Here is a 7,644-nt window from a genome sequence, read left to right on the forward strand (position 1 = left end):
GTTGATCCGAGGTGCCCAATTTTCCGCCTCGTAGGGTAGACATATTGGTGGAACCTTTTTAGTTTAAAAAGTCCGAGGCGGCCTTCCGCAATGGGAGGAGCTGTTGATGACACCGCACGTGCAAGCCACTGGCGGTGGATAAACAGGAAACAGCTGATAGCAGGAATTAGCGAGCAGCTAGTAGCAAGAGGGAAACACAAACCTGACAGACACTGTAAAGATGAGCAACTGGGGAGACAAGGAATTGCGCGCCCTACTTGTCCTCGCAAACGAAGAGGCCATTAACCGTCAGATGACGGGGACGGTGAAGAACGGGCCGACTTACGAGAGAATCGCCGAAGGACTGACCAGCCGCGGCTTCCCTCCCACGTCACTGTTTACGTCACACGCTGAGCTACACGTTTTGTTACTTGCTCACGCCCCCCATTGCCCCGAAAAAGGAGCATTCTGTATAAACAAAAGTAGGTAGGCGGCATTTTGCTGCACTCCCCGATTTTGTTTTTATACTGCCAATGCTGAAAAAACACTGATTGGGCTTTCCTGCAAATTTGCACAACTCCTGTTTACAAAGGGCTTATGTGTCAGCCCTGTGATAGTCTGGTGACCTGTCCAGGGTGAACCCTGCCTCTCGCCCAGTGTCAGCTGGGATAGGCTCCACCCCCCTGCAACCCTCCAACAGGATAAGCAGTTGCAGATAATGATTGAATGAATGTCACAGAGGGGTTGCTAACTACGGTGGCTGACACAAAAACGCAAAAAAAAACCCCAAAATGCGCAAAGGCCAATGTCCCTATTTAGTCAGTGTTTGGTTTGTCCATTCTGGGCTACTGTAGAAACATGGTGTTGCAGCATGGCGATCTCTGTAGAAAAGGACCCGCTCCCTATGTAGATATAAATGTCTCATACAAGGTAACGAAAACACAACAATTCTTATTTTCAGGTGATTATACACTAAAGAAAACATACGTATTATATTATATTGCATTTCTACCAATACATCCCCCTGAGTCCTCCGCTGGAGCTTTAAAACAAGGGAGCACAGGCAAACATATTGTGCATTAGTATGTAAGACAGCAGGATAAAAGAAGACAGTGTGGTTGTGTATGTTCACACACACACACACACACACACACACACACACACACACATGCATTAAGATGAGAGCAGCTCTCCAGTCGTCTCTATATGGGCTGTAATTAGGTTAGGGATCTGGGAGCCTATTGCATCTACAAATGGTTATTGATCAAGCAACAGGTGTTGAAAAAAGGAAAAGTGTTTGTGCATCCTTGTGTGTGGGAATCCTTCTATTTATGTACACACTGGAATGCCTCCATGTGGCTCAGTGTGTTTGTGTTAGTGTCCGCCTGTGTGAGCGTGTGTTTGTGCTCGGAGCTGGGGGACAGGGCGGGGGCATTAACCACTGACACTTATAGCTATTGTCTCATCTGTCAAACCCTGCTTGCTCTCTGGCTCTTTAATGTGCTAATTAGGCTGCAGGACCTGTGTTTGTTTCAGAAGATCACCATCTAGATTCTTATCTGTTTTACAAGATCATTCCCTGACAGGGCGGTATGCTGCGTAGATCCCGGTGAGACCCTGTTCGTGCCTCAGCACACCCTGGCATTTTTTACAGGTCTGAGCCTGAGACATAAAGTCTAGTGGCACGGAGACGGAGTGACTTCATTACCGGTGGTGACAGTGGAGCAGAGACATGTTGGAAACAGGAAAAGTCTCAGAAGAAACATTCAGAAACAATTCATCGGGAAAATCCACGAGCAGGTATTTGTGTCGCTGGCATTGCTGCAAGGACAATCACTAAAATATCATCAGCACAATACTGATATACACAGCTGCTGACAAGCAAGGACAAGGACAGCTGTCATGGTGGCTGTGAGCCCTCAGTTTATTTCCATGAAGACCATCAAGGGTTATTTAGTGGACTGACTCATCTGGGTTACAGTCCTGTGGATCTGCTGGTGGCTCTTTAAACTCTGCAGCAGCTGGATTTTCACGATATCACGAGATCCCGTGAGATCCCGTCTTGTCGGGCTTCAAGTAATACCGACCTCAACGTCCAGAAACAACAAATCTACTGTAGAGAACTAGTGGCAACAAAAGACTTCAGCTGCGTCGCCTGATGTCGCTGTGTGTCAGCCAAGAAGTTGCGCATGAACACACTGTGACGACTACAACCAACAGCTAAACAGCACGTCTGTTCTGTGCCTGGGCGAGAGGAAATAACTCTCCAAACGTGCAGACGCGATCTGAAACTGGAAGACCGTCCTGATGTCTCGCCAGTTAGCACATCAACAACACAATTTAATGTTGAAAGAACAGAGCATATTTACTGTGCACCATTTTGTGCATAGAGATGATACACCGTCTCATCTAGTTGACTTGGCAGCTTTTTACAATGTTGTAGAACAGCGCGTTGCAGGTAGAGGCCTGTTTCAACTCATCTCGTTGTTAATCTTTGGTCTAAACAGGGCTTCATGTGCATTAGCATGCTGCAGAGATGAAAGATCAGCAGTCTCAGGTCTAACACATGTACTCAGTCTCTTCATCTGTGGGTTAAATGCTCCTCACGGTAAAACCAGAAACCCCACGCTATTTCTGTGAGATGAAGTACTTCAGCGTTATATAAAATCTGCAGCTCTCTCCAAAAACTAGAACTCAGAGAAGAAAAGACAAGTTCTTACACGTACAATAACCATGGAGGAGAAATCGATGTCTGTGAGCCGGGGGCAGTCACAATGCATAGAAACATTTTAAACAGAAAGTATTAACTCTTCTAACTGCCTTTGGATTGATAGAAAGCAGAACTGAGTTGATGTGCTGTTTGACCTCCTTTATTAATTTAATTTAATCTTTATTTAAACAAGTAATCTGATTCTGACACGGGGTCTCGTTCTCTCAGCAGACAACACAAAGTTAAACACAGGACATTCACACAAAGTCTTCATTTGAAAACTGTCTACAAGAACAAACTCCCACAGACACTGTCTCCAGGTCTCTTAAAAGAAGTTGAAAACAACCCCTAAAGGAATCACAGTGGACGGCTTCAGTTCCTGCTGTAGCGTGTTCCAGGTTGAGGGGGCAGAGAAGGCCATTTTACAAAGTCCTGTTGGGACTGAGGGGATGGAGAGCGTGATGAAGCTCAGGGAGCGTAGGCTCAACCCAATCACCACAATAAATATTGACCCTGTATGTTTGTTCAAACCACAGATAAGTTATGTTTTTGCATTAGGCACTAGAATCACCTGGTTATGTTCAGGAAAAGATCATGTTTGGGCTCAAAATACCATCACCGATCTCAACTCCAATCTCATACCACCCGTATGATCGATAGCTCATCACTAACATCTTTCATCATGTCTTGTCTCGTCAATGAAAACAAACCATATGTTTCGTCATTTCATTATCAGAGATCTATTGTTAGCTTGTCAGTGTCTCATCTCCGTCACAGTAAAAGGTTGTTGATAAACATTTTGTGTTGTAGTTTTTGTAACCAAAATTAACACAGCTGTAAAGCGTCCTGTTTGTTCAACCTGGTTTCAATCCAAAGTTGTCAAATAGCGGTGCTTGGGCAGTGACTTCCGACATCAGAAACCGACGAAAAAGCCACCCTTTAACATCGGCACGGTATGTGGCCGGTTGCCATTATTGTGTAACAGTGCCCGGTGGTGTCAGGGGCAAATGGGGCTGGGCAACAATGTTGGTTAAGAGGGCGAAAAGTCCAAGAAGGGTGGATGGGTCCAACAACCACCAACTTTCACCCGGGAAGCCAGCGTTCGCTTCTCATAAGATTGTAAAGCCAGACCCTGTTCTTTATTCCTAGACCCAACCATGTGCTTTTGTTGGCTAAACGTAACGATGTGTGTTTGTTGTTGCAGGAAAACAACTTACATTTGCGGTGCTGTACCGACGTAGTGCTTTTACTTTGAACAAGACTTTGCAAACTGTACATTTCCTCTGAAAACAGAATGTGTATTCTGAAGTTTACATAGTTTACTATATGACGAGGTTGGAGTGAGAATGCGTTGGTTTGTTGGCAAGACATGCTAACGATAGCATGTGACAGCTAATGAGGCAGCACTGTACAGCCACGGCCCGCAGACTGTAGCAGACCTGAGTAAAGTCAGACATTAAAGTGCAAATGTCAGAAAGCGTCGCTTGTGTGATGAAAACATCAAATGGTGGAGTTTGATATCTCTTCACCCTGGTAATGACCTTATATCTTAAGGGGAAAATACTTTCTGACAGTAGTAATTCAGGATGCATGAGGGAGTTTTGAAAGGGCTGGAAAAAGCCAAGAGGGCTCAGTGTGATACCTGCAGGCCTACTTCAGTCAGAACATCAGTTATCTTCCACCACAGGCTGAAAACTCATCTCTTCGAGAAGTGCCTCACGTCCTCTTGTCCCCACTGAATCATATCCCCTCTCCCATATCTTCCTCCTCTACTGGCTATAATATGCTCTTATCTTGAATTCAACAAAATTCTTTCTACCTCTCCCCGTTGGCTTTCATTTCTCTTATTTCACTTTAAAGCACTCGTCTCTTACGTGATAATTCTCGGGTCACTGTAATATTCGTCAGGACACTGTGGCGTCGGACATCGTGACAGACTGATGCTTCAAACCTAATTAAAGGAAGACTTTTGTTTGTCACGATGTGTGTTCAGTTTGAAGTCAATCATAATTTTAATCCTGTGATTTTGCGCCCGTCACAATACTGATGAAATGCTAACTGCTCTCACTGATTACTGCAATTATCGTCTCTAAACAGCGGAAATAAACACATTTTCCCCAGAAATGAAAAATGGAAAATTTCTGCCTTAAAAAGTCTGTTTTTGTAGCTCTCACTTGACGAAAACTTAAAACAACCAACAGTGGATATTTTGAATGAGCTGAACCCAGTGTGTGGCTGATGGTTGATCCTGAGAAAAATCCAGTATCTAAGTGAAAGTTTTGTTTGTTTGGAGTAAATAAATGAATGAATAAATAAAGTGTGTGGTGTTAGCAACCACTGCTGGACAAAAGGCTTCCACCTTTAAACCTTTATAATTCATATACTGTATATTCATAAGACGTGCACTGTGTGAGTGTGTGTAGCTGTACGGTGGATGTCTGCTGTAAAAATGACTCACAGCTCAGATCTCAACTTTATTATTCATCTAAAGTGTGAAGAACACATTTCTCCCCTGTGCTTCATCAGGTTAAGTCAGAGCAAACTGTCAATTCCTGTTGACATTCCCGGGCAGCAGGCTGCTTCTTGTGTCATCACCATGGAAACTGTTGCTGGCAATCTAAATGCCATTCTCAGCAGTTGAAAGAAAATTCTCTTTTTCTGTGGGTTCATTTTTGATTTGTATCTCTGACTGCCTGTAATTCTTTAAGGAGATTTTGAACACACTGAAGTCCCAACACTTTGAACTGGCTGTGGCCACACGAGTGATAATACGCAATAAATCATGTATGTTTCATGACTGTTATGGACACAAACCACAGACACTAAGGTCCCGTCTCTGCCACCACATATTTTGTCCCACCTGAAAACACCAGGACACGTCTGGCTGGGTGCGTTTGAGAGCGCTCGTCAGTGGAGTCTGGTGACTTTGAGATAACAGCTTCAGTTCTCCATTGAATAAAGCTGTCTGACGGCGAGGTGAAGCAGTAAAACTAATCTAAATATAGCATTCACCTTTACTGATATATTTCTCAAGTGGGTCTTTTTTGGTGGTAACTAACCAATAAAGGCAGCTCACCAGTGTTAATTATAATGTACGCGACGCAAGGGTTCAGCTAATGTCCGACGTTAATGTTAAAGGTTGTGTTAAACATGCTTTGAACGTAGCGTAAGTCTGATAGTGTTTCACCAGACCTCTGGGAACAGTTGAGCTAGTAGATAGAAAATAGTGGCTAAAGTTAGCTAACGTTAGCTAGTAATGTTAGCCTTATAGTGTTTTGCTGTGTTCGATTGTACTCGGAACTCGGAAAGATCCGGGTCGGAAATTCCGACTTCCGAGGTAATTGCTTTTCATTGCGCAAGCTCGGTAAACATGGCTGGCCAGGTGATATTTGTTTGGATGCTTTTTGAGCATCAAAAATTACTGGGGAAGTATATTAGCTACTTGAGGGAGAGAGAGAAAGAGAAACGTCATGCTGTAAGTATGACTTAAATAACTTACGCTCTTCTGCAACACACAGTCCTAAACGCACCAGCGAGGGGAATCCTGCATGCGTCATTGACCTTATACGGCCATCAACAAGTAAAAGCAAGCTGTGCAGGTAGACACTACATCAAGTGGGCCACTTCAAAAAATGACTGAACCCAAATGAAAGGAGGCTGGAGCACTCGATGAAATTGCAGAGCTTTTAATAAGGTGCAAACAGACTGACATTTCGACGCTACTGCGTCTTCTTCAAGCTGTTCAGGTGTCAACTGGCCTGTCTTGCTGCATTGTACGCGCAGAACTATATTCCCTTTTCCATAACTTCCCCCTTGCCTAAACATCTAGGTTGTAAGATAAATAGCCTAAATAAATAAATAAATAAATAAATAAATGTCTTACTTTCTGTTGCCTTACAGGTTTGCTTTGCTGCTGCTGAAGCTCAACCAACATCCAGACCCTTCATGTTGGAGGACGACCAGAGGTTCCCCTTCACCAGAGGCTTGCCATGTTTCTTTGGTATATAGGCAACCAAAACTGTTTTCGAGAGCTATCGGATAAATTCGACGTCTCACAGTCAACAGCTCACCATGCCATTCTGGAGCTGCTCCGCACACTCCCTCACTTCCTCCTTCATCTCCTGGCCTAGGGAGTGTGAGAAAACAACATCTGCCGCAGCGTTTGCCAGGGTCTGTAACTCTGTTTACCTCTCACGGTGTGCGACGCCATTTGCTATGACGTCATTCCGACTTCCGAGCTTAAGGGCCGTTCTATTGCACTTTTCCCATTCAGAGGTCGGATTTATCCGAGTTCTGAGTACAATCGAACGCAGCATTTCACCAGACCTCTGGGAACCATTGACCTAGTAGATAGAAAAGAGTCACTAAAGTCAACTAACGTTAGCTGGTAATGTTAGCCTGATAGTGTTTCTCTCGACCTCCAGTAATGGTTAACCTTGTAGATAGAAAATAGTGGCTAAGGTTAGCTAAAAATTAGCTAGGAATGGTAGCCTGACCACTGTTCACCAGACCTCTGGGAATGGTGACCTAGTAGGTAGAAAATAGTGGCTAAGTTAGCTAGTAAAGTTAGCCTTACATTGTTTCACCAGACCTCTGGGAACGGTTGATCTAGTAGGTAGAAAATAGTAGCTAAAGTTAGAGAATGTTAGCTGGTAGATAGTAACTAAGATTAGCTAATGTTAGCTGGTGACATTAGCCTAGCAGCGCTTCACCAGACCTCTGGGAACAGTTGACCTAGTAGATAGAAAATAGTGGCTAAAGTTAGCTGAAATTAGCTCATAATGTTAGCCTGATAGCATTTCACCAGATCTCTGCGAGCGTTTGACCTAGTAGGTAGAAAACATTAGCTAAAGTTAGCTAATGTTCACTAGTAATGTTTGCCTGACAGTGTTTTACCACATCTCTGGAAACGGTTGACCTAATGGGTAGTAAACAGTAGCTAAAGTAAGCTAACG

This window comes from Epinephelus lanceolatus, chromosome 1, assembly GCF_041903045.1.
Source record: "Epinephelus lanceolatus isolate andai-2023 chromosome 1, ASM4190304v1, whole genome shotgun sequence".
NCBI classification, from domain to species: Eukaryota; Metazoa; Chordata; class Actinopteri; order Perciformes; family Serranidae; genus Epinephelus; species Epinephelus lanceolatus.